Source organism: Taudactylus pleione, unplaced genomic scaffold, assembly GCF_031769625.1.
Source record: "Taudactylus pleione unplaced genomic scaffold, aTauple2 ptg000070l, whole genome shotgun sequence".
NCBI classification, from domain to species: Eukaryota; Metazoa; Chordata; class Amphibia; order Anura; family Myobatrachidae; genus Taudactylus; species Taudactylus pleione.
Window position 1 is genome coordinate 17,008,660 of NW_028284472.1, and position 27,275 is coordinate 17,035,934.

At 36.1% G+C, this 27,275-nt stretch overlaps 14 non-coding genes across 14 annotated transcripts; all 14 read left to right on the forward strand.

Annotated features, from left to right (window-relative positions):
* The first annotated feature begins 5,281 nt into the window (after positions 1 to 5,281).
* TRNAR-UCU (transfer RNA arginine (anticodon UCU)) lies at positions 5,282 to 5,367 on the forward strand. The gene is given in 2 exon segments: positions 5,282 to 5,318; positions 5,332 to 5,367. It is a non-coding gene; the product is annotated as a tRNA-Arg (tRNA).
* Positions 5,368 to 7,831: 2,464 nt separating this feature from the next.
* Positions 7,832 to 7,917, forward strand: TRNAR-UCU (transfer RNA arginine (anticodon UCU)). The gene is given in 2 exon segments: positions 7,832 to 7,868; positions 7,882 to 7,917. It is a non-coding gene; the product is annotated as a tRNA-Arg (tRNA).
* Positions 7,918 to 10,625: 2,708 nt separating this feature from the next.
* On the forward strand, positions 10,626 to 10,711 carry TRNAR-UCU (transfer RNA arginine (anticodon UCU)). Its single transcript is given in 2 exon segments — positions 10,626 to 10,662; positions 10,676 to 10,711. It is a non-coding gene; the product is annotated as a tRNA-Arg (tRNA).
* Positions 10,712 to 11,631: 920 nt separating this feature from the next.
* On the forward strand, positions 11,632 to 11,717 carry TRNAR-UCU (transfer RNA arginine (anticodon UCU)). Its single transcript is given in 2 exon segments — positions 11,632 to 11,668; positions 11,682 to 11,717. It is a non-coding gene; the product is annotated as a tRNA-Arg (tRNA).
* A 784-nt stretch (positions 11,718 to 12,501) lies between these two features.
* TRNAR-UCU (transfer RNA arginine (anticodon UCU)) lies at positions 12,502 to 12,587 on the forward strand. The gene is given in 2 exon segments: positions 12,502 to 12,538; positions 12,552 to 12,587. It is a non-coding gene; the product is annotated as a tRNA-Arg (tRNA).
* Positions 12,588 to 13,057: 470 nt separating this feature from the next.
* Positions 13,058 to 13,143, forward strand: TRNAR-UCU (transfer RNA arginine (anticodon UCU)). The gene is given in 2 exon segments: positions 13,058 to 13,094; positions 13,108 to 13,143. It is a non-coding gene; the product is annotated as a tRNA-Arg (tRNA).
* Positions 13,144 to 14,613: 1,470 nt separating this feature from the next.
* Positions 14,614 to 14,699, forward strand: TRNAR-UCU (transfer RNA arginine (anticodon UCU)). Its single transcript is given in 2 exon segments — positions 14,614 to 14,650; positions 14,664 to 14,699. It is a non-coding gene; the product is annotated as a tRNA-Arg (tRNA).
* A 784-nt stretch (positions 14,700 to 15,483) lies between these two features.
* Positions 15,484 to 15,569, forward strand: TRNAR-UCU (transfer RNA arginine (anticodon UCU)). The gene is given in 2 exon segments: positions 15,484 to 15,520; positions 15,534 to 15,569. It is a non-coding gene; the product is annotated as a tRNA-Arg (tRNA).
* A 471-nt stretch (positions 15,570 to 16,040) lies between these two features.
* TRNAR-UCU (transfer RNA arginine (anticodon UCU)) lies at positions 16,041 to 16,126 on the forward strand. The gene is given in 2 exon segments: positions 16,041 to 16,077; positions 16,091 to 16,126. It is a non-coding gene; the product is annotated as a tRNA-Arg (tRNA).
* A 1,032-nt stretch (positions 16,127 to 17,158) lies between these two features.
* Positions 17,159 to 17,244, forward strand: TRNAR-UCU (transfer RNA arginine (anticodon UCU)). Its single transcript is given in 2 exon segments — positions 17,159 to 17,195; positions 17,209 to 17,244. It is a non-coding gene; the product is annotated as a tRNA-Arg (tRNA).
* Positions 17,245 to 18,273: 1,029 nt separating this feature from the next.
* Positions 18,274 to 18,359, forward strand: TRNAR-UCU (transfer RNA arginine (anticodon UCU)). The gene is given in 2 exon segments: positions 18,274 to 18,310; positions 18,324 to 18,359. It is a non-coding gene; the product is annotated as a tRNA-Arg (tRNA).
* A 2,043-nt stretch (positions 18,360 to 20,402) lies between these two features.
* TRNAR-UCU (transfer RNA arginine (anticodon UCU)) lies at positions 20,403 to 20,488 on the forward strand. The gene is given in 2 exon segments: positions 20,403 to 20,439; positions 20,453 to 20,488. It is a non-coding gene; the product is annotated as a tRNA-Arg (tRNA).
* Positions 20,489 to 23,651: 3,163 nt separating this feature from the next.
* TRNAR-UCU (transfer RNA arginine (anticodon UCU)) lies at positions 23,652 to 23,737 on the forward strand. The gene is given in 2 exon segments: positions 23,652 to 23,688; positions 23,702 to 23,737. It is a non-coding gene; the product is annotated as a tRNA-Arg (tRNA).
* A 2,043-nt stretch (positions 23,738 to 25,780) lies between these two features.
* Positions 25,781 to 25,866, forward strand: TRNAR-UCU (transfer RNA arginine (anticodon UCU)). The gene is given in 2 exon segments: positions 25,781 to 25,817; positions 25,831 to 25,866. It is a non-coding gene; the product is annotated as a tRNA-Arg (tRNA).
* The last annotated feature ends 1,409 nt before the right edge of the window (positions 25,867 to 27,275 follow it).

Consider the following 27,275-nt stretch of genomic DNA (forward strand, 5'->3'; position numbering starts at 1 on the left):
GCGCGTAAACCGCCTTGGGCTCTGTGGTGATGGATAGCGCATTGGACTTCTAGTTGGTTGTAGTTATTCAAAGGTTGTGGGTTTGAGTGCCACCAGAGTCGTTATTTAGTTTTAAATGCAAATATTTAGGATTTACATACAACTTTTCATAACAATATGATTGGAGATTGGAGATCCTTATACTATATAAACAATATAATGATCGGTTGTTGACTGGAAAGTCCCTTTCAAAGTAAGAACACAAGTTACAATGTAATTTCAGATTCCTTTAAACCAGTAATTGGTGTTTTCAAAACACTTTTGTCTCTACTCAACTAGCCTTGCTCAGATTGAGGGGTATGTATTCTAAATCATCATAAAAAAATGTCTCCCTACAGTCCTTAATTGTGTACCACAAATTATGTCACTAAATCTGCATACTTAAAATAGGACTAGCACCATATATCAGCAAGAGGAAGACTCAGATATAGCTGTTTTTCCATTTCGGAGAACTATTTTAAATATCTGACACTCCTTTGCCAAGCTATGTATTCTACAAGTGCTACTGTCGAACCAAGTGCTAAAACTGCAAGGGGCTTTGAGGCGCAATGGATAGCGCATTGGACTTCTAGTTGGTTGTAGTTATTCAAAGGTTGTGGGTTCGAGTCCCACCAGAGTTGTTCTTTAGTTTTAAATGCAAATATTTAGGATTTACATTCAACTTTTCATAACAATATGATTGGATATTGGACATCCTTATACTACATAAACAATATAATGATCGGTTTTTGACTGGAAAGTCCCTTTCAAAGTTAGATCACAAGTTACAATGTAATTTCAGATTCCTTTAAACCAGTAATTCGTGTTTTGAAAACACTTTTCTCTCTGCTCAACTAGCCTTGCTCAGATTGAGGGGTATGTATTCTAAAACATCATAAAAAAATGTCTCCCTACAGTCCTTAATTGTGTACCACAAATTATGTCAATAAATCAGCATACTTAAAATAGGACTTGCACCAAATATCAGCAAGAGGAAGACTCAGATATAGCTGTTTTTGCATTTGGGAGAACTATTGTAAATATCTGACACTCCTTTGCCACTCTATGTATTCTACAAGTGCTACAGTTGAACCAAGCGCGTAAACCGCCTTGGGCTCTGTGGCAATGGATAGCGCATTGGACATCTAGTTGGTTGTAGTTATTCAAAGGTTGTGGGTTTGAGTGCCACCAGAGTCGTTATTTAGTTTTAAATGCAAATATTTAGGATTTACATACAACTTTTCATAACAATATGATTGGAGATTGGACATCCTTATACTACATAAACAATATAATGATCGGTTATTGACTGGAAAGTCCCTTTCAAAGTTAGATTACAAGTTACAATGCAATTTCAGATTCCTTTAAACCAGTAATTGGTGTTTTGAAAACACTTTTGTCTCTACTCAACTAGCCTTGCTCAGATTGAGGGGTATGTATTCTAAAACATCATAAAAAAATGTCTCCCTACAGTCCTTAATTGTGTACCACAAATTATGTCACTAAATCCGCATTCTTAAAATACGACTTGCACCAAATATCAGCAAGAGGAAGACTCAGATTTAGCTGTTTTTGCATTTGGGAGAACAATTGTAAATATCTGACACTCCTTTGCCACTCTATGTATTCTACAAGTGCTACAGTCGAACCAAGCGCTTAAACTGCCAGGGGCGCTGTGGCGCAATAGATAGCTTGTTAGACTTCTAGTTGGTTGTAATTATTCAAAAGTTGTGGGCTTGAGTCCCCCCAGATTCATTCTTTAGTTTTAAATGCAAATATTTAGGATTTACATTCAACTTTTCATAACAATATGATTGGAGATTGGACATCCTTATACAGGTACTACATAAACAATATAATGATCGGTTATTGACTGGAAAGTCCCTTTCAAAGTTAGATTACAAGTTACAATGTAATTTCAGATTCCTTTAAACCAGTAATTGGTGTTTTGAAAACACTTTTGTCTCTACTCAACTAGCCTTGCTCAGATTGAGTGGTATGTATTCTAAAATATCATAAAAAAATGTCTCCCTACAGTCCTTAATTCTGTACCAGAAATTATGTCACTAAATCCGCATACTTAAAATAGGACTTGCACAAAATATCAGCAAGAGGAAGACTCAGATATAGCTGTTTTTGCATTTGGGAGAACTATTGTAAATATCTGACACTCCTTTGCCACGCTATGTATTCTACAAGTGCTACAGTCGAACCAAGCGCTTAAACTGCCAGGGGCGTGGTGGCGCAATGGATAGCGCGTTAGACTTCTAGTTGGTTGTAGTTATTCAAAAGTTGTGGGCTTGAGTCCCACCAGAGTCGTTCTTTAGTTTTAAATGCAAATATTTAGGATTTACATACAACTTTTCATAACAATATGATTGGAGATTGGAGATCCTTATACTACATAAACAATATAATGATCGGTTGTTGACTGGAAAGTCCCTTTCGAAGTTAGATCACAAGTTACAATGTAATTTCAGATTCCTTTAAACCAGTAATTGGTGTTTTGAAAAATTACATTGTATCCGCATACTTAAAATAGGACTTGCACCAAATATTAGCAAGAGGAATACTCAGATATATCTGTTTTTGCATTTGGGAGAACTATTGTAAATTTCTGAGACTCCTTTGCCACTCTATGTATTCTACAAGTGCTACAGTCGAACCAAGCGCTAAAACCACCATGGTATCTGTGGCACAATGGATAGTGTATTGGACTTCTAGTTGGTTGTAGTTATTCAAAGGTTGTGGGTTCAAGTCCCACCAGAGTTGTTCTTTAGTTTTAAATGCAAATATGTAAGATTTAAATTCAACTTTTCATAACAATATGATTGGAGATTGGACATCCTTATACTACATAAACAATATAATGATCGGTTATTGACTGGAAAGTCCCTTTCAAAGTTAGATTACAAGTTACAATGCAATTTCAGATTCCTTTAAACCAGTAATTGGTGTTTTGAAAACACTTTTGTCTCTACTCAACTAGCCTTGCTCTGATTGGGGGGTATGTATTCTAAAACATCATAAAAAAATGTCTCCCTACAGTCCTTAATTGTGTACCACAAATTATGTCACTAAATCCGCATACTTAAAATACGACTTGCACCAAATATCGGCAAGAGGAAGACTCAGATATAGCTGTTTTTGCATTTGGGAGAACAATTGTAAATATCTGACACTCCTTTGCCACTCTATGTATTCTACAAGTGCTACAGTCGAACCAAGCGCTTAAACTGCCAGGGGCGCTGTGGCGCAATAGATAGCTTGTTAGACTTCTAGTTGGTTGTAATTATTCAAAAGTTGTGGGCTTGACTCCCCCCAGATTCATTCTTTAGTTTTAAATGCAAATATTTAGGATTTACATTCAACTTTTCATAACAATATGATTGGAGATTGGAGATCCTTATACTACATAAACAATATAATGATTGGTTTTTGACTGGAAAGTCCCTTTCAAAGTAAGATCACAAGTTACAATGTAATTTCAGATTCCTTTAAACCAGTAATTGGTGTTTTGAAAACACTTTTGTTTCTACTCAACTAGCCTTGCTCAGATAGAGTGGTATGTATTCTAAAACAACATAAAAAAATGTCTCTCTACAGTCCTTAATTGTGTACCACAAATTATGTCACTAAATCCGCATACTTAAAATAGGACTTGCACCAAATATTAGCAAGAGGAAGACTCAGATATAGCTGTTTTTGCATTTGGGAGAACTATTGAAAATTTCTGACACTCCTTTGCCACTCTATGTATTCTACAAGTGCTACAGTCGAACCAAGCGCTAAAACCGCCATGGTCTCTGTGGCACAATAGATAGTGCATTGGACTTCTAGTTGGTTGTAGTTATTCAAAGGTTGTGGGTTCAAGTCCCACCAGAGTTGTTCTTTAGTTTTAAATGCAAATATGTAAGATTTAAATTCAACTTTTCATAACAATATGATTGGAGATATGAGATCTTTATACTACATAAACAATATAATGATCGGTTGTTGACTGGAAAGTCCCTTTCGAAGTTAGATCACAAGTTACAATGTAATTTCAGATTCCTTTAAACCAGTAATTGGTGTTTTGAAAAATTACATTGTATCCGCATACTTAAAATAGGACTTGCACCAAATATCAGCAAGAGGAAGACTCAGATATAGCTGTTTTAGCATTTGGGAGAACTATTGTAAATTTCTGACACTCCTTTGCCACTCTATGTATTCTACAAGTGCTACAGTCGAACCAAGCGCTTAAACTGCCAGGGGCGTGGTGGCGCGATGGATAGCGCGTTAGACTTCTAGTTGGTTGTAGTTATTCAAAAGTTGTGGGCTTGAGTCCCACCAGAGTCATTCTTAAGTTTTAAATGCAAATATTTTTGATTTACATACAACTTTTCATAACAATATGATTGGAGATTGGAGATCCTTATACTACATAAACATTATAATGATCGGTTTTTGACTGGAAAGTCCCTTTCAAAGTAAGATCACAAGTTACAATGTAATTTCAGATTCCTTTAAACCAGTAATTGGTGTTTTGAAAACACTTTTGTCTCTACTCAACTAGCCTTGCTCAGATTGAGGGCTATGTATTCTAAAACATCATAAAAAAATGTCTCCCTACAGTCCTTAATTGTGTACCACAAATTATGTCACTAAATCCGCATACTTAAAATACGACTTGCACCAAATATCAGCAAGAGGAAGACTCAGATATAGCTGTTTTTGCTTTTGGGAGAACAATTGTAAATATCTGACACTCCTTTGCCACTCTATGTATTCTACAAGTGCTACAGTTGAACCAAGCGTGTAAACCGCCTGGGCTCTGTGGCAATGGATAGCGCATTGGACTTCTAGTTGGTTGTACTTATTCAAAGCTTGTGGGCTTGAGTCCCACCAGAGTCGTTCTTTAGTTTTAAATGCAAATATTTAGGATTCACATACAACTTTTCATAACAATATGATTGGAGATTGGAGATCCTTATACTACATAAACAATATAATGATCGGTTTTTGACTGGAAAGTCCCTTTCAAAGTAAGATCACAAGTTACAATGTAATTTCAGATTCCTTTAAACGAGTAATTGGTGTTTTGAAAAATTACATTGTATCCGCATACTTAAAATACGACTTGCACCAAATATCAGCAAGAGGAAGACTCAGATATAGCTGTTTTTGCATTTGGGAGAACTATTGTAAATATCTGACACTCCTTTGCCACTCTATGTATTCTACAAGTGCTACAGTTGAACCAAGCGCTAGAACCGAAAGGGGCTCTGTGGTGCAATGGATAGCGCATTGGACTTCTAGTTGGTTGTAGTTATTCAAAGGTTGTGGGTTCGAGTCCCCCCAGAGTCATTCCTCTGTTTTAAATGCAAATATTTAGGAATTACATTCAAGTTTTCATAACAATATGATTGGAGATTGGACATCCTTATACTACATAAACATACTTAAAATAGGACTAGCACCAAATATCAGCAAGAGGAAGACTCAGATATAGCTGTTTTTCCATTTCGGAGAACTATTTTAAATATCTGACACTCCTTTGCCAAGCTATGTATTCTACAAGTGCTACTGTCGAACCAAGTGCTAAAACTGCAAGGGGCTTTGAGGCGCAATGGATAGCGCATTGGACAAAGGTTGTGGGTTCGAGTCCCACCAGAGTCGTTCTTTAGTTTTAAATGCAAATATTTAGGATTTACATTCAACTTTTCATAACAATATGATTGGAGATTGGAGATCCTTATACTATATAAACAATATAATGATCGGTTGTTGACTGGAAAGTCCCTTTCAAAGTAAGAACACAAGTTACAATGTAATTTCAGATTCCTTTAAACCAGTAATTGGTGTTTTCAAAACACTTTTGTCTCTACTCAACTAGCCTTGCTCAGATTGAGGGGTATGTATTCTAAAACATCATAAAAAAAGTCTCCCTACGGTCCTTAATTGTGTACCACAAATTATGTCACTAAATCCGCATACTTAAAATAGGACTTGCACCAAATATCAGCAAGAGAAAGACTCAGATATAGCTGTTTTTCCATTTGGGAGAACTATTGTAAATATCTGACACTCCTTTGCCACGCTATGTATTCTACAAGTGCTACAGTCGAACCAAGCGCTGAAACAGCCAGGGGCTCTGTGGCGCAATGGATAGTGCATTGGACATCTAGATGGTTGTAGTTATTCAAAGGTTGTGGGTTCAAGTCCCACCAGAATCATTCTTTAGTTTTAAATGCAAATATTTAGGATTTACATTCAACTTTTCATAACAATATGATTGGAGATAGGACATCCTTATACAGGTACTACATAAACAATATAATGATCGGTTATTGACTGGAAAGTCCCTTTCAAAGTTAGATTACAAGTTACAATGTAATTTCAGATTCCTTTAAACCAGTAATTGGTGTTTTGAAAACACTTTTGTCTCTACTCAACTAGCCTTGCTCAGATTGAGTGGTATGTATTCCAAAATATCATACAAAAATGTCTCCCTACAGTCCTTAATTGTGTACCACAAATAATGCACTAAATCCGCATACTTAAAATAGGACTTGCACCAAATATCAGCAAGAGGAAAACTCAGATATAGCTGTTTTTGCATTTGGGAGAACTATTTTAAATTTCTGACACTCCTTTGCCACTCTATGTATTCTACAAGTGGTAGAGTCGAACCAAGCGCTAAAACCGCCAAGTGCGCTGTGGCGCAATGGATAGGGCATTGGACTTCTAGTTGGTTGTAGTTATTCAAAGGTTGTGGGTATGAGTGCCACCAGAGTTGTTCTTTAGTTTTAAATGCAAATATTTAGGATTTACATACAACTTTTCATAACAATATGATTGGAGATTGGACATCCTTATACAGGTACTACATAAACAATATAATGATCGGTTATTGACTGGAAAGTCCCTTTCAAAGTTAGATTACAAGTTACAATGTAATTTCAGATTCCTTTAAACCAGTAATTGGTGTTTTGAAAACACTTTTCTCTCTGCTCAACTAGCCTTGCTCAGATTGAGGGGTATGTATTCTAAAACATCATAAAAAAATGTCTCCCTACAGTCCTTAATTGTGTACGACAAATTATGTCAATAAATCTGCCTACTTAAAATAGGACTTGCACCAAATATCAGCAAGAGGAAGACTCAGACATAGCTGTTTTTGCATTTGGGAGAACTATTGTAAATATCTGACACTCCTTTGCCACTCTATGTATTCTACAAGTGCTACAGTTGAACCAAGCGTGTAAACCGCCTGGGGCTCTGTGGCAATGGATAGCGCATTGGACTTCTAGCTGGTTGTACTTATTTAAAGCTTGTGGGTTTGAGTCCCACCAGAGTCGTTCTTTAGTTTTAAATGCAAATATGTAAGATTTAAATTCAACTTTTCATTACAATATAATTGGAGATTGGAGATCCTTATACTACATAAACAATATAATGATCGTTTTTGACTGGAAAGTCCCTTTCAAAGTAAGATCACAAGTTACAATGTAATTTCAGATTCCTTTAAACCAGTAATTAGTGTTTTGAAAACAGTTTTGTCTCTACTCAACTAGCCTTGCTCAGATTGAGGGCTATGTATTCTAAAACATCATAAAAAAATGTCTCCCTACAGTCCTTAATTGTGTACCACAAATTATGTCACTAAATCCGCATACTTAAAATAGGACTTGCATCAAATATCAGCAAGAGGAAGACTCAGATATAGCTGTTTTGCATTTGGGAGAACTATTGTAAATATCTGACACTCCTTTGCCACTCTATGTATTCTACAAGTGCTACATTCGAACCAAGCGCTAAAACCGCCATGGGCTCTGTGGCGCAATGGATAGCGCATTGGACTTCTAGTTGGTTGTAGTTATTCAAAGGTTGTGGGTTCAAGTCCCACCAGAGTCGTTCTTTAGTTTTAAATGCAAATATGTAAGATTTAAATTCAACTTTTCATAACAATATGATTGGAGATTGGACATCCTTATACTACATAAACAATATAATGATCGGTTATTGACTGGAAAGTCCCTTTCAAAGTTAGATTACAAGTTACAATGCAATTTCATATTCCTTTAAACCAGTAATTGGTGTTTTGAAAACACTTTTGTCTCTACTCAACTAGCCTTGCTCAGATTGAGGGGTATGTATTCTAAAACATCATAAAAAAATGTCTCCCTACAGTCCTTAATTGTGTACCACAAATTATGTCACTAAATCCGCATACTTAAAATACGACTTGCACCAAATATCAGCAAGAGGAAGACTCAGATATAGCTGTTTTTGCATTTAGGAGAACAATTGTAAATATCTGACACTCATTTGCCACTCTATGTATTCTACAAGTGCTACAGTCGAACCAAGCGCTTAAACTGCCAGGGGCGCTGTGGCGCAATAGATAGATTGTTAGACTTCTAGTTGGTTGTAATTATTCAAAAGTTGTGGGCTTGAGTCCCCCCAGATTCATTCTTTAGTTTTAAATGCAAATATTTAGGATTTACATTCAACTTTTCATAACAATATGATTGGAGATTGGAGATCCTTATACTACATAAACAATATAATGATCGGTTTTTGACTGGAAAGTCCCTTTCAAAGTAATATCACAAGTTACAATGTAATTTCAGATTCCTTTAAACCAGTAATTGGTGTTTTGAAAACACTTTTGTTTCTACTCAACTAGCCTTGCTCAGATAGAGTGGTATGTATTCTAAAACAACATAAAAAAATGTCTCTCTACAGTCCTTAATTGTGTACCACAAATTATGTCACTAAATCCGCATACTTAAAATAGGACTTGCACCAAATATCAGCAAGAGGAAGACTCAGATATAGCTGTTTTTGCATTTGGGAGAACTATTGTAAATATCTGACACTCCTTTGCCACGCTATGTATTCTACAAGTGCTACAGTCGAACCAAGAGCTTAAACTGCCAGGGGCTCTGTGGCCCAATGGATAGCGCATTGGTAGTCTAGTTGGTTGTAGTTATTCAAAGGTTGTGGGTTCGCGTCCCACCTTAGTCATTCTTTAGTTTTAAATGCAAATATTTAGGATTTACATTCAACTTTTCATAACAATATGATTGGAGATAGGAGATCTTTATACTACATAAACAATATAATGATCGGTTGTTGACTGGAAAGTCCCTTTCAAAGTAAGAACACAAGTTACAATGTAATTTCAGATTCCTTTAAACCAGTAATTGGTGTTTTCAAAACACTTTTGTCTCTACTCAACTAGCCTTGCTCAGATTGAGGGGTATGTATTCTAAAACATCATAAAAAAAGTCTCCCTACGGTCCTTAATTGTGTACCACAAATTATGTCACTAAATCCGCATACTTAAAATAGGACTTGCACCAAATATCAGCAAGAGAAAGACTCAGATATAGCTGTTTTTCCATTTGGGAGAACTATTGTAAATATCTGACACTCCTTTGCCACGCTATGTATTCTACAAGTGCTACAGTCGAACCAAGCGCTGAAACAGCCAGGGGCTCTGTGGCGCAATGGATAGTGCATTGGACATCTAGTTGGTTGTAGTTATTCAAAGGTTGTGGGTTCAAGTCCCACCAGAATCATTCTTTAGTTTTAAATGCAAATATTTAGGATTTACATTCAACTTTTCATAACAATATGATTGGAGATAGGACATCCTTATACAGGTACTACATAAACAATATAATGATCGGTTATTGACTGGAAAGTCCCTTTCAAAGTTAGATTACAAGTTACAATGTAATTTCAGATTCCTTTAAACCAGTAATTGGTGTTTTGAAAACACTTTTGTCTCTACTCAACTAGCCTTGCTCAGATTGAGTGGTATGTATTCCAAAATATCATACAAAAATGTCTCCCTACAGTCCTTAATTGTGTACCACAAATAATGCACTAAATCCGCATACTTAAAATAGGACTTGCACCAAATATCAGCAAGAGGAAAACTCAGATATAGCTGTTTTTGCATTTGGGAGAACTATTTTAAATTTCTGACACTCCTTTGCCACTCTATGTATTCTACAAGTGGTAGAGTCGAACCAAGCGCTAAAACCGCCAAGGGCTCTGTGGCGCAATGGATAGGGCATTGGACTTCTAGTTGGTTGTAGTTATTCAAAGGTTGTGGGTATGAGTGCCACCAGAGTTGTTCTTTAGTTTTAAATGCAAATATTTAGGATTTACATACAACTTTTCATAACAATATGATTGGAGATTGGAGATCCTTATACTACATAAACAATATAATGATCAGTTGTTGACTGGAAAGTCCCTTTCAAAGTAAGATCACAAGTTACAATGTAATTTCAGATTCCTTTAAACCAGTAATTGGTGTTTTCAAAACACTTTTGTCTCTACTCAATTAGCCTTGCTCAGATTGAGGGGTATGTATTCTAAAACATCATAAAAAAATGTCTCCCTACAGTCCTTAATTGTGTACCACAAATTATGTCACTAAATCCGCATACTTAAAATAGGACTTGCACCAAATATCAGCAAGAGGAAGACTCAGATATAGCTTTTTTTGCATTTGGGAGAACTATTGTAAATATCTGACACTCCTTTGCCACTCTATGTATTCTACAAGTGCTACATTCGAACCAAGCGCTAAAACCGCCATGGGCTCTGTTGCGCAATGGATAGCGCATTGGACTTCTAGTTGGTTGTAGATATTCAAAGGTTGTGGGTTCAAGTCCCACCAGAGTTGTTCTTTAGTTTTAAATGCAAATATGTAAGATTTAAATTCAACTTTTCATTACAATATAATTGGAGATTGGAGATCCTTATACTACATAAACAATATAATGATCGTTTTTGACTGGAAAGTCCCTTTCAAAGTAAGATCACAAGTTACAATGTAATTTCAGATTCCTTTAAACCAGTAATTAGTGTTTGGAAAACAGTTTTGTCTCTACTCAACTAGCCTTGCTCAGATTGAGGTCTATGTATTCTAAAACATCATAAAAAAATGTCTCCCTACAGTCCTTAATTGTGTACCACAAATTATGTCACTAAATCCGCATACTTAAAATAGGACTTGCACCAAATATCAGCAAGAGGAAGACTCAGATATAGCTGTTTTGCATTTGGGAGAACTATTGTAAATATCTGACACTCCTTTGCCACTCTATGTATTCTACAAGTGTTACAGTTGAACCAAGCGTGTAAACTGCCTGGGCTCTGTGGCAATGGATAGCGCATTGGACTTCTAGTTGGTTGTACTTATTCAAAGCTTGTGGGCTTGAGTCCCACCAGAGTCGTTCTTTAGTTTTAAATGCAAATATTTAGGATTCACATACAACTTTTCATAACAATATGATTGGAGATTGGAGATCCTTATACTACATAAACAATATAATGATCGGTTTTTGACTGGAAAGTCCCTTTCAAAGTAAGATCACAAGTTACAATGTAATTTCAGATTCCTTTAAACGAGTAATTGGTGTTTTGAAAAATTACATTGTATCCGCATACTTAAAATACGACTTGCACCAAATATCAGCAAGAGGAAGACTCAGATATAGCTGTTTTTGCATTTGGGAGAACTATTGTAAATATCTGACACTCCTTTGCCACTCTATGTATTCTACAAGTGCTACAGTTGAACCAAGCGCTAGAACCGAAAGGGGCTCTGTGGTGCAATGGATAGCGCATTGGACTTCTAGTTGGTTGTAGTTATTCAAAGGTTGTGGGTTCGAGTCCCCCCAGAGTCATTCCTCTGTTTTAAATGCAAATATTTAGGAATTACATTCAAGTTTTCATAACAATATGATTGGAGATTGGACATCCTTATACTACATAAACATACTTAAAATAGGACTAGCACCAAATATCAGCAAGAGGAAGACTCAGATATAGCTGTTTTTCCATTTCGGAGAACTATTTTAAATATCTGACACTCCTTTGCCAAGCTATGTATTCTACAAGTGCTACTGTCGAACCAAGTGCTAAAACTGCAAGGGGCTTTGAGGCGCAATGGATAGCGCATTGGACAAAGGTTGTGGGTTCGAGTCCCACCAGAGTCGTTCTTTAGTTTTAAATGCAAATATTTAGGATTTACATTCAACTTTTCATAATAATATGATTGGAGATTGGAGATCCTTATACTATATAAACAATATAATGATCGGTTGTTGACTGGAAAGTCCCTTTCAAAGTAAGAACACAAGTTACAATGTAATTTCAGATTCCTTTAAACCAGTAATTGGTGTTTTCAAAACACTTTTGTCTCTACTCAACTAGCCTTGCTCAGATTGAGGGGTATGTATTCTAAAACATCATAAAAAAATGTCTCCCTACAGTCCTTAATTGTGTACCACAAATTATGTCACTAAATCCGCATACTTAAAATAGGACTTGCACCAAATATCAGCAGGAGGAAGACTCAGATATAGCTGTTTTTCCATTTCGGAGAACTATTGTAAATATCTGACACTCCTTTGCCACTCTATGTATTCTACAAGTGCTACAGTCGAACCAAGCGCTAAAACCGCCAGGGGCTCTGTGGCGCAATGGATAGCGTGTTGGACTTCTAGTTGGTTGTAGTTATTCAAAGGTTGTGGGTTCAAGTCCCACCAGAGTTGTTCTTTAGTTTTAAATGCAAATATGTAAGATTTAAATTCAACTTTTCATTACAATATAATTGGAGATTGGAGATCCTTATACTACATAAACAATATAATGATCGTTTTTGACAGGAAAGTCCCTTTCAAAGTAAGATCACAAGTTACAATGTAATTTCAGATTCCTTTAAACCAGTAATTAGTGTTTTGAAAACAGTTTTGTCTCTACTCAACTAGCCTTGCTCAGATTGAGGGCTATGTATTCTAAAACATCATAAAAAAATGTCTCCCTACAGTCCTTAATTGTGTACCACAAATTATGTCACTAAATCCGCATACTTAAAATAGGACTTGCACCAAATATCAGCAAGAGGAAGACTCAGATATAGCTGTTTTGCATTTGGGAGAACTATTGTAAATATCTGACACTCCTTTGCCACTCTATGTATTCTACAAGTGCTACATTTGAACCAAGCGCTAAAACCGCCATGGGCTCTGTGGCGCAATGGATAGCGCATTGGACTTCTAGTTGGTTGTAGTTATTCAAAGGTTGTGGGTTCAAGTCCCACCAGAGTCGTTCTTTAGTTTTAAATGCAAATATGTAAGATTTAAATTCAACTTTTCATAACAATATGATTGGAGATTGGACATCCTTATACTACATAAACAATATAATGATCGGTTATTGACTGGAAAGTCCCTTTCAAAGTTAGATTACAAGTTACAATGCAATTTCATATTCCTTTAAACCAGTAATTGGTGTTTTGAAAACACTTTTGTCTCTACTCAACTAGCTTTGCTCAGATTGAGGGGTATGTATTCTAAAACATCATAAAAAAATGTCTCCCTACAGTCCTTAATTGTGTACCACAAATTATGTCTCTAAATCCGCATACTTAAAATACGACTTGCACCAAATATCAGCAAGAGGAAGACTCAGATATAGCTGTTTTTGCATTTAGGAGAACAATTGTAAATATCTGACACTCATTTGCCACTCTATGTATTCTACAAGTGCTACAGTCGAACCAAGCGCTTAAACTGCCAGGGGCGCTGTGGCGCAATAGATAGATTGTTAGACTTCTAGTTGGTTGTAATTATTCAAAAGTTGTGGGCTTGAGTCCCCCCAGATTCATTCTTTAGTTTTAAATGCAAATATTTAGGATTTACATTCAACTTTTCATAACAATATGATTGGAGATTGGAGATCCTTATACTACATAAACAATATAATGATCGGTTTTTGACTGGAAAGTCCCTTTCAAAGTAAGATCACAAGTTACAATGTAATTTCAGATTCCTTTAAACCAGTAATTGGTGTTTTGAAAACACTTTTGTTTCTACTCAACTAGCCTTGCTCAGATAGAGTGGTATGTATTCTAAAACAACATAAAAAAATGTCTCTCTACAGTCCTTAATTGTGTACCACAAATTATGTCACTAAATCCGCATACTTAAAATAGGACTTGCACCAAATATCAGCAAGAGGAAGACTCAGATATAGCTGTTTTTGCATTTGGGAGAACTATTGTAAATATCTGACACTCCTTTGCCACGCTATGTATTCTACAAGTGCTACAGTCGAACCAAGAGCTTAAACTGCCAGGGGCTCTGTGGCCCAATGGATAGCGCATTGGTAGTCTAGTTGGTTGTAGTTATTCAAAGGTTGTGGGTTCGAGTCCCACCTTAGTCGTTCTTTAGTTTTAAATGCAAATATTTAGGATTTACATTCAACTTTTCATAACAATATGATTGGAGATAGGAGATCTTTATACTACATAAACAATATAATGATCGGTTGTTGACTGGAAAGTCCCTTTCGAAGTTAGATCACAAGTTACAATGTAATTTCAGATTCCTTTAAACCAGTAATTGGTGTTTTGAAAAATTACATTGTATCCGCATACTTAAAATAGGACTTGCACCAAATATCAGCAAGAGGTAGACTCAGATATAGCTGTTTTTGCATTTGGGAGAACTATTGTAAATATCTGACACTCCTTTGCCACTCTATGTATTCTACAAGTGCTACAGTTGAACCGAAAGGGGCTCTGTGGTGCAATGGATAGCGCATTGGACTTCTAGTTGGTTGTAGTTATTCAAAGGTTGTGGGTTCGAGTCCCCCCAGAGTCATTCTTCTGTTTTAAATGCAAATATTTAGGAATTACATTCAAGTTTTCATAACAATATGATTGGAGATTGGACATCCTTATACTACATAAACATACTTAAAATAGGACTAGCACCAAATATCAGCAAGAGGAAGACTCAGATATAGCTGTTTTTCCATTTCGGAGAACTATTTTAAATATCTGACACTCCTTTGCCAAGCTATGTATTCTACAAGTGCTACTGTCGAACCAAGTGCTAAAACTGCAAGGGGCTTTGAGGCGCAATGGATAGCGCATTGGACAAAGGTTGTGGGTTCGAGTCCCACCAGAGTCGTTCTTTAGTTTTAAATGCAAATATTTAGGATTTACATTCAACTTTTCATAACAATATGATTGGAGATTGGAGATCCTTATACTATATAAACAATATAATGATCGGTTGTTGACTGGAAAGTCCCTTTCAAAGTAAGAACACAAGTTACAATGTAATTTCAGATTCCTTTAAACCAGTAATTGGTGTTTTCAAAACACTTTTGTCTCTACTCAACTAGCCTTGCTCAGATTGAGGGGTATGTATTCTAAAACATCATAAAAAAATGTCTCCCTACAGTCCTTAATTGTGTACCACAAATTATGTCACTAAATCCGCATACTTAAAATAGGACTTGCACCAAATATCAGCAAGAGGAAGACTCAGATATAGCTGTTTTTCCATTTCGGAGAACTATTTTAAATATCTGACACTCCTTTGCCAAACTATGTATTCTACAAGTGCTACAGTCGAACCAAGCGCTATAACCGCAAGGGGCTTTGAGGCGCAATGGATAGCGCATTGGACTTCTAGTTATTTGTCGTTATTCAAAGGTTGTGGGTTCGAGTCCCACCAGAGTCATTCTTAAGTTTTAAATGCAAATATTTAGGATTTACATTCAACTTTTCATAACAATATGATTGGAGATTGGACATCCTTATACTACATAAACAATATAATGATTGGTTGTTGACTGGAAAGTCCCTTTCAAAGTTAGATCACAAGTTACAATGTAATTTCAGATTCCTTTAAAGCAGTAATTGGTGTTTTGAAAACACTTTTCTCTCTACTCAACTAGCCTTGCTCAGATTGAGGGGTATGTATTCTAAAACATCATAAAAAAATGTCTCCCTACAGTCCTTAATTGTGTACCACAAATTATGTCACTAAATCGCATACTTAAAATAGGACTTGCACCAAATGTCAGCAAGAGGAAGACTCAGATATAGCTGTTTTTCCATTTGGGAGAACTATTATAAAGATCTGACACTCCTTTGCCACGCTATGTATTCTACAAGTGCTACAGTCGAACCAAGCGCTAAAACCGCCAGGGGCTCTGTGGCGCAATGGATAGCGCATTGGACTTCTAGTTGGTTGTAGTTATTCAAAGGTTGTGGGTTCGAGTCCCACCCGAGTCATTCTTTAGTTTTAAATGCAAATATTTAGGATTTACATTCAACTTTTCATAACAATATGATTGGAGATTGGACATCCTTATACAGGTACTACATAAACAATATAATGATCGGTTATTGACTGGAAAGTCCCTTTCAAAGTTAGATTACAAGTTACAATGTAATTTCAGATTCCTTTAAACCAGTAATTGGTGTTTTGAAAACACTTTTCTCTCTGCTCAACTAGCCTTGCTCAGATTGAGGGGTATGTATTCTAAAACATCATAAAAAAATGTCTCCCTACAGTCCTTAATTGTGTACGACAAATTATGTCAATAAATCTGCCTACTTAAAATAGGACTTGCACCAAATATCAGCAAGAGGAAGACTCAGATATAGCTGTTTTTGCATTTGGGAGAACTATTGTAAATATCTGACACTCCTTTGCCACTCTATGTATTCTACAAGTGCTACAGTTGAACCAAGCGTGTAAACCGCCTGGGGCTCTGTGGCAATGGATAGCGCATTGGACTTCTAGCTGGTTGTACTTATTTAAAGCTTGTGGGTTTGAGTCCCACCAGAGTCGTTCTTTAGTTTTAAATGCAAATATGTAAGATTTAAATTCAACTTTTCATTACAATATAATTGGAGATTGGAGATCCTTATACTACATAAACAATATAATGATCGTTTTTGACTGGAAAGTCCCTTTCAAAGTAAGATCACAAGTTACAATGTAATTTCAGATTCCTTTAAACCAGTAATTAGTGTTTTGAAAACAGTTTTGTCTCTACTCAACTAGCCTTGCTCAGATTGAGGGCTATGTATTCTAAAACATCATAAAAAAATGTCTCCCTACAGTCCTTAATTGTGTACCACAAATTATGTCACTAAATCCGCATACTTAAAATAGGACTTGCATCAAATATCAGCAAGAGGAAGACTCAGATATAGCTGTTTTGCATTTGGGAGAACTATTGTAAAAATCTGACACTCCTTTGCCACTCTATGTATTCTACAAGTGCTATATTCGAACCAAGCGCTAAAACCGCCATGGGCTCTGTGGCGCAATGGATAGCGCATTGGACTTCTAGTTGGTTGTAGTTATTCAAAGGTTGTGGGTTCAAGTCCCACCAGAGTCGTTCTTTAGTTTTAAATGCAAATATGTAAGATTTAAATTCAACTTTTCATAACAATATGATTGGAGATTGGACATCCTTATACTACATAAACAATATAATGATCGGTTATTGACTGGAAAGTCCCTTTCAAAGTTAGATTACAAGTTACAATGCAATTTCATATTCCTTTAAACCAGTAATTGGTGTTTTGAAAACACTTTTGTCTCTACTCAACTAGCCTTGCTCAGATTGAGGGGTATGTATTCTAAAACATCATAAAAAAATGTCTCCCTACAGTCCTTAATTGTGTAGCACAAATTATGTCACTAAATCCGCATACTTAAAATACGACTTGCACCAAATATCAGCAAGAGGAAGACTCAGATATAGCTGTTTTTGCATTTAGGAGAACAATTGTAAATATCTGACACTCATTTGCCACTCTATGTATTCTACAAGTGCTACAGTCGAACCAAGCGCTTAAACTGCAAGGGGCGCTGTGGCGCAATAGATAGATTGTTAGACTTCTAGTTGGTTGTAATTATTCAAAAGTTGTGGGCTTGAGTCCCCCCAGATTCATTCTTTAGTTTTAAATGCAAATATTTAGGATTTACATTCAACTTTTCATAACAATATGATTGGAGATTGGAGATCCTTATACTACATAAACAATATAATGATCGGTTTTTGACTGGAAAGTCCCTTTCAAAGTAAGATCACAAGTTACAATGTAATTTCAGATTCCTTTAAACCAGTAATTGGTGTTTTGAAAACACTTTTGTTTCTACTCAACTAGCCTTGCTCAGATAGAGTGGTATGTATTCTAAAACAACATAAAAAAATGTCTCTCTACAGTCCTTAATTGTGTACCACAAATGATGTCACTAAATCGCATACTTAAAATAGGACTTGCACCAAATATCAGCAAGAGGAAGACTCAGATATAGCTGTTTTTCCATTTGGGAGAACTATTATAAATATCTGACACTCCTTTGCCACGCTATGTATTCTACAAGTGCTACAGTCGAACCAAGCGCTAAAACCGCCAGGGGCTCTGTGGCGCAATGGATAGCGCATTGGACTTCTAGTTGGTTGTAGTTATTCAAAGGTTGTGGGTTCGAGTCCCACCAGAGTCGTTCTTTAGTTTTAAATGCAAATATTTAGGATTTACATTCAACTTTTCATAACAATATGATTGGAGATTGGACATCCTTATACAGGTACTACATAAACAATATAATGATCGGTTATTGACTGGAAAGTCCCTTTCAAAGTTAGATTACAAGTTACAATGTAATTTCAGATTCCTTTAAACGAGTAATTGGTGTTTTGAAAACACTTTTCTCTCTGCTCAACTAGCCTTGCTCAGATTGAGGGGTATGTATTCTAAAACATCATAAAAAAATGTCTCCCTACAGTCCTTAATTGTGTACGACAAATTATGTCAATAAATCTGCCTACTTAAAATAGGACTTGCACCAAATATCAGCAAGAGGAAGACTCAGATATAGCTGTTTTTGCATTTGGGAGAATTATTGTAAATATCTGACACTCCTTTGCCACTCTATGTATTCTACAAGTGCTACAGTTGAACCAAGCGTGTAAACCGCCTGGGGCTCTGTGGCAATGGATAGCGCATTGGACTTCTAGCTGGTTGTACTTATTCAAAGCTTGTGGGTTTGAGTCCCACCAGAGTCGTTCTTTAGTTTTAAATGCAAATATGTAAGATTTAAATTCAACTTTTCATTACAATATAATTGGAGATTGGAGATCCTTATACTACATAAACAATATAATGATTGTTTTTGACTGGAAAGTCCCTTTCAAAGTAAGATCACAAGTTACAATGTAATTTCAGATTCCTTTAAACCAGTAATTAGTGTTTTGAAAACAGTTTTGTCTCTACTCAACTAGCCTTGCTCAGATTGAGGGCTATGTATTCTAAAACATCATAAAAAAATGTCTCCCTACAGTCCTTAATTGTGTACCACAAATTATGTCACTAAATCCGCATACTTAAAATAGGACTTGCACCAAATATCAGCAAGAGGAAGACTCAGATATAGCTGTTTTTGCATTTGGGAGAACTATTGTAAATATCTGACACTCCTTTGCCACGCTATGTATTCTACAAGTGCTACAGTCGAACCAAGAGCTTAAACTGCCAGGGGCTCTGTGGCCCAATGGATAGCGCATTGGTAGTCTAGTTGGTTGTAGTTATTCAAAGGTTGTGGGTTCGAATCCCACCTTAGTCATTCTTTAGTTTTAAATGCAAATATTTAGGATTTACATACAACTTTTCATAACAATATGATTGGAGATAGGAGATCTTTATACTACATAAACAATATAATGATCGGTTGTTGACTGGAAAGTCCCTTTCGAAGTTAGATCACAAGTTACAATGTAATTTCAGATTCCTTTAAACCAGTAATTGGTGTTTTGAAAAATTACATTGTATCCGCATACTTAAAATAGGACTTGCACCAAATATCAGCAAGAGGAAGACTCAGATATAGCTGTTTTTCCATTTCGGAGAACTATTTTAAATATCTGACACTCCTTTGCCAAGCTATGTATTCTACAAGTGCTACAGTCGAACCAAGCGCTATAACCGCAAGGGGCTTTGAGGCACAATGGATAGCGCATTGGACTTCTAGTTATTTGTCGTTATTCAAAGGTTGTGGGTTCGAGTCCCACCAGAGTCATTGTTAAGTTTTAAATGCAAATATTTAGGATTTACATTCAACTTTTCATAACAATATGATTGGAGATTGGACATCCTTATACTACATAAACAATATAATGATTGGTTGTTGACTGGAAAGTCCCTTTCAAAGTTAGATCACAAGTTACAATGTAATTTCAGATTCCTTTAAAGCAGTAATTGGTGTTTTGAAAACACTTTTCTCTCTACTCAACTAGCCTTGCTCAGATTGAGGGGTATGTATTCTAAAACATCATAAAAAAATGTCTCCCTACAGTCCTTAATTGTGTACCACAAATTATGTCACTAAATCGCATACTTAAAATAGGACTTGCACCAAATATCAGCAAGAGGAAGACTCAGATATAGCTGTTTTTCCATTTGGGAGAACTATTATAAATATCTGACACTCCTTTGCCATGCTATGTATTCTACAAGTGCTACAGTCGAACCAAGCGCTAAAACCGCCAGGGGCTCTGTGGCGCAATGGATAGCGCATTGGACTTCTAGTTGGTTGTAGTAATTCAAAGGTTGTGGGTTCGAGTCCCACCAGAGTCGTTCTTTAGTTTTAAATGCAAATATTTAGGATTTACATTCAACTTTTCATAACAATATGATTGGAGATTGGACATCCTTATACAGGTACTACATAAACAATATAATGATTGGTTATTGACTGGAAAGTCCCTTTCAAAGTTAGATTACAAGTTACAATGTAATTTCAGATTCCTTTAAACCAGTAATTGGTATTTTGAAAACACTTTTCTCTCTGCTCAACTAGCCTTGCTCAGATTGAGGGGTATGTATTCTAAAACATCATAAAAAAATGTCTCCCTACAGTCCTTAATTGTGTACGACAAATTATGTCAATAAATCTGCCTACTTAAAATAGGACTTGCACCAAATATCAGCAAGAGGAAGACTCAGATATAGCTGTTTTTGCATTTGGGAGAACTATTGTAAATATCTGACACTCCTTTGCCACTCTATGTATTCTATAAGTTCTACAGTTGAACCAAGCGTGTAAACCACCTGGGGCTCTGTGGCAATGGATAGCGCATTGGACTTCTAGCTGGTTGTACTTATTCAAAGCTTGTGGGTTTGACTCCCACCAGAGTCGTTCTTTAGTTTTAAATGCAAATATTTAGGATTCACATACAACTTTTCATAACAATATGATTGGAGATTGGAGATCCTTATACTACATAAACAATATAATGATCGGTTGTTGACTGGAAAGTCCCATTCAAAGTAAGATCACAAGTTACAATGTAATTTCAGATTACTTTAAACCAGTAATTAGTGTTTTGAAATCACTTTTGTCTCTACTCAACTAGCCTTGCTCAGATTGAGGGGTATGTATTCTAAAACATCATAAAAAAAGTCTCCCTACAGTCCTTAATTGTGTACCACAAATTATGTCACTAAATTAGCATACTTAAAATAGGACTTGCACCAAATATCAGCAAGAGGAAGACTCAGATATAGCTGTTTTTCCATTTGGGAGAACTATTGTAAATATCTGACACTCCTTTGCCACGCTATGTATTCTACAAGTGCTACAGTCGAACCAAGCGCTAAAACAGCCAGGGGCTCTGTGGCGCAATGGATAGTGCATTGGACTTCTAGTTGGTTGTAGTTATTGAAAGGTTGTGGGTTCAAGTCCAACCAGAGTCATTCTTTAGTTTTAAATGCAAATATTTAGGATTTACATTCAACTTTTCATAACAATATGATTGGAGATTGGACATCCTTATACAGGTACTACATAAACAATATAATGATCGGTTATTGACTGGAAAGTCCCTTTCAAAGTTAGATTACAAGTTACAATGTAATTTCAGATTCCTTTAAACCAGTAATTGGTGTTTTGAAAACACTTTTGTCTCTACTCAACTAGCCTTGCTCAGATTGAGTGATATGTATTCCAAAATATCATACAAAAATGTCTCCCTACAGTCCTTAATTGTGTACCACAAATAATGCACTAAATCCGCACACTTAAAATAGGACTTGCACCAAATATCAGCAAGAGGAAAACTCAGATATAGCTGTTTTTGCATTTGGGAGAACTATTTTAAATTTCTGACACTCCTTTGCCACTCTATGTATTCTACAAGTGGTACAGTCGAACCAAGCGCTAAAACCGCCAAGGGCTCTGTGGCGCAATGGATAGGGCATTGGACTTCTAGTTGGTTGTAGTTATTCAAAAGTTGTGGTCTTGAGTCCCCCCAGAGTCGTTCTTTAGTTTTAAATGCAAATATTTAGGAATTACATTCAACTTTTCATAACAATATGATTGGAGATTGGACATCCTCATACTACATAAACAATATAATGATCGGTTATTGACTGTAAAGTCCCTTTCAAAGTTAGATTACAAGTTACAATGTAATTTCAGATTCCTTTAAACCAGTAATTGGTGTTTTGAAAACACTTTTGTCTCTACTCAACTAGCCTTGCTCAGATTGAGTGGTATGTATTCTAAAACATCATTAAAAAATGTATCCCTACAGTCCTTAATTGTGTACCACAAATTATGTCACTAAATCCGCACACTTAAAATAGGACTTGCACCAAATATCAGCAAGAGGAAGACTCAGATATAGCTGTTTTTCCATTTGGAAGAACTATTGTAAATATCTGACACTCCTTTGCCACGCTATGTATTCTACAAGTGCTACAGTCAAACCAAGAGCTAAAACTGCCAGGGGCTCTGTGGACCAATGTATAGCGAATTGCTCTTCTAGTTGGTTTTAGTTATTCAAAGGTTGTGGGTTCGAGTCCCACCTTAGTCATTCTTTAGTTCTAAATGCAAATATTCAGGATTTACATTCAACTTTTCATAACAATTTGATTGGAGATTGGAGATCCTTATACTACATAAACAATATAATGATCGGTTATTGACTGGAAAGTCCCTTTCGAAGTTAGATCACAAGTTACAATGTAATTTCAGATTCCTTTAAACCAGTAATTGGTGTTTTGAAAAATTACATTGTATCCGCATACTTAAAATAGGACTTGCACCAAATATCAGCAAGAGGAAGACTCAGATATAGCTGTTTTTGCATTTGGGAGAACTATTGTAAATATCTGACACTCCTTTGCCACTCTATGTATTCTACAAGTGCTACAGTTGAACCATGCGCGTAAACCGCCTTGGACTCTGTGGCGATGGATAGCACATTGGACTTCTAGTTGGTTCTAGTTATTCAAAGGTTGTGAGTTTGAGTCCCACCAGAGTCGTTCTTTAGTTTTAAATGCAAATATATAGGATTTACGTGCAACTTCTCATAACAATATGATTGGAGATTGGAGATCCTTATACTACATAAACAATATAATGATCGGTTGTTGACTGGAAAGTCCCTTTCAATGTAAGATCACAAGTTACAATGTAATATCAGATTCCTTTAAACCAGTAATTGGTGTTTTGAAAACACTTTTGTCTCTACTCAACTAGCCTTGCTCAGATTGAGAAGAAAGTATTCTAAAACATCATAAAAAAATGTCTCCCTACAGTCCTTAATTGTGTACCACAAATTATGTCACTAAATCCGCATACTTAAAATAGGACTTGCACCAAATATCAGCAAGAGGAAGACTCAGATATAGCTGTTTTTCCATTTGGTAGAACTATTGTAAATATCTGACACTCCTTTGCCATGCTATGTATTCTACAAGTGCTACAGTCGAACCAAGCATTAAAACCGCAAGGGGCTCTGTGGCGCAATGGATAGCGCATTGGACTTCTAGTTGGTTGTAGATATTCAAAGGTTGTGGGTTCAAGCCCCCCCAGAGTCATTCTTTAGTTTTAAATGCAAATATTTAGGATTTACATTCAACTTTTCATAACAATATGATTGGAGATTGGACATCCTTATACTACATAAACAATATAATGATCGGTTTTTGACTGGAAAGTCCCTTTCAAAGTTAGATCACAAGTTACAATGTAATTTCAGATTCCTTTAAACCAGTAATTGGTGTTTTGAAAACACTTTTCTCTCTGCTCAACTAGCCTTGCTCAGATTGAGGGGTATGTATTCTAAAACATCATAAAGAAATGTCTCCCTACAGTCCTTAATTGTGTACCACAAATTATGTCAATAAATCCGCATACTTAAAATAGGATTTGCACCAAATATCAGCAAGAGGAAGACTCAGATATAGCTGTTTATGCATTTGGGAGAACTATTGTAAATATCTGACACTCCTTTGCCACTCTATGTATTCTACAAGTGCTACAGTTGAACCAAGCGCGTAAACCGCCTGGGGCTCTGTGGCGATGGATAGCGCATTGGAATTCTAGTTGGTTGTAGTTATTCAAAGGTTGTGGGTTTGAGTCCCACCAGAGTCATTCTTTAGTTTTAAATGCAAATATTTAGGATTTACATTCAACTTTTCATAACAATATGATTGGAGATTGGACATCTTTATACAGGTACTACATAAACAATATAATGATCGGTTATGGACCGGAAAGTCCCCTTCGAAGTTAGATTACAAGTTACAATGTAATTTCAGATTCCTTTAAACCAGTAATTGGTGTTTTGAAAAATTACATTGTATCCGCATACTTAAAATAGGACTTGCACCAAATATCAGCAAGAGGAAGACTCAGATATAGCTGTTTTTGCATTTGGGAGAACTATTGTAAATATCTGACACTCCTTTGCCACTCTATGTATTCTACAAGTGCTACAGTTGAACCATGCGCGTAAACCGCCTTGGACTCTGTGGCGATGGATAGCACATTGGACTTCTAGTTGGTTCTAGTTATTCAAAAGTTGTGAGTTTGAGTCCCACCAGAGTCGTTCTTTAGTTTTAAATGCAAATATTTAGGATTTACATGCAACTTCTCATAACAATATGGTTGGAGATTGGAGATCCTTATACTACATAAACAATATAATGATCGGTTGTTGACTGGAAAGTCCCTTTCAATGTAAGATCACAAGTTACAATGTAATATCAGATTCCTTTAAACCAGTAATTGGTGTTTTGAAAACACTTTTGTCTCTACTCAACTAGCCTTGCTCAGATTGAGGGGTATGTACTCTAAAACATCATAAAAAAATGTCTCCCTACAGTCCTTAATTGTGTACCACAAATTATGTCACTAAATCCGTATACTTAAAATAGGACTTGCACCAAATATCAGCAAGAGGAAGACTCAGATATAGCTGTATTTGCATTTGGGAGACCTATTGTAAATTTCTGACACTCCTTTGCCACTCTATCTATTCTACAAGTGCTACAGTCGAACCAAGCGCAAAAACTGCCAGGGGCACGGTGGCGCAATGGATAGCGTGTTAGACTTCTAGTTGGTTGTAGTTATTCAAAAGTTGTGGTCTTGAGACCCACCAGAGTTGTTCTTTAGTTTTAAATGCAAATATTTAGGATTTACATACAACTTTTCATAACAATATGATTGGAGATTGGAGATCCTTATACTACATAAACAATATAATGATCGATTTTTGACTGGAAAGTCCCTTTCAAAGTAAGATCACAAATTACAATGTAAATTCAGATTCCTTTAAACCAGTAATTGGTGTTTTGAAAACACTTTTGTCTCTACTCAACTAGCCTTGCTCAGATTGAGGGGTAAGTATTCTAAAACATCATAAAAAAATGTCTCCCTACAGTCCTTAATTGTGTACCACATATTATGTCACTAAATCCGCATACTTAAAATAGGACTTGCACCAAATATCAGCAAGAGGAAGACTCAGATATAGCTGTTTTTCCATTTGGGAGAACTATTGTAAATATCTGACACTCCTTTGCCACGCTATGTATTCTACAAGTGCTACAGTCGAACCAAGCGCTAAAACCAGCAGGGGCTCTGTGGCGCAATGGATAGCGCATTGGACTTCTAGTTGGTTGTAGTTATTCAAAGGTTGTGGGTTCAAGTCCCCCCAGAGTTGTTCTTTAGATTTAAATGCAAATATTTAGGATTTACATTCAACTTTTCATAACAATATGATTGGAGATTGGACATCCTTATACTACATAAACAATATAATGATTGGTTGTTGACTGGAAAGTCCCTTTCAAAGTTAGATCACAAGTTACAAAGTAATTTCAGATTCCTTTAAACCAGTAATTGGTGTTTTGAAAACACTTTTCTCTCTACTCAACTAGCCTTGCTCAGATTGAGTGGTATGTATTCTAAAACATCATAAAAAAATGTCTCCCTACAGTCCTTAATTGTGTACCACATATTAAGTCAATAAATCCGCATACTTAAAATAGGACTTGCACCAAATATCAGCAAGAGGAAGACTCAGATATAGCTGTTTTTCCATTTGGGAGAACTATTGCAAATATCTGACACTCCTTTGCCACGCTATGTATTCTACAAGTGCTACAGTCGAACCAAGCGCTTAAACCGCCTGGGGCTCTGTGGCGATGGATAGCGCATTGGACTACTAGTTGGTTGTAGATATACAAAGGTTGTGGGTTTGAGTCCCACCAAAGTCGTTCTTTAGTTTGAAATGCAAATATTTAAGATTTACATTCAACTTTTCATAACAATATGATTGGAGATTGGAGATCCTTATACTATATAAACAGTATAATGATCGGTTGTTGACTGGAAAGTCCCTTTCAAAGTTAGATTACAAGTTACAATGTAATTTCAGATTCCTTTAAACCAGTAATTGGTGTTTTGAAAACACTTTTGTCTCTACTCAACTAGCCTTGCTCAGATTCAGTGGTATGTATTCTAAAACATCATTAAAAAATGTCTCCCTACAGTCCTTAATTGTGTACCACAAATTATGTCACTAAATCCGCATACTTAAAATAGGACTTGCACCAAATATCAGCAAGAGGAAGACTCTGATATAGCTGTTTTTCCATTTGGGAGAACTATTGTAAATATCTGACACTCCTTTTCCACGCTATGTATTCTACAAGTGTTACAGTCGAACCAAGCGTGTAAACCGCCTGGGGCTCTGTGGCGATGGATAGCGCATTGGTCTTCTAGTTATTTGTAGTTATTCAAAGGTTGTGGGTTCGAGTCCCACCAGAGTCATTCTTTAGTTGTAAATGCAAATATTTAGGATTTACATTCAACTTTTCAGAACAATATGATTGGAGATTGGACATCCAAATACTACATTAAGAATATAATGATCGGTTGTTGACTGGAAAGTCCCTTTCAAAGTTAGATCACAAGTTACAATGTAATATCAGATTCCTTTAAAGCAGTAATTGGTATTTTGAAAACACTTTTCTCTCTACTCAACTAGCCTTGCTCAGATTGAGGGGTATGTATTCTAAAACATCATAAAAAATGTCTCCCTACAGTCCTTAATTGTGTACCACAAAT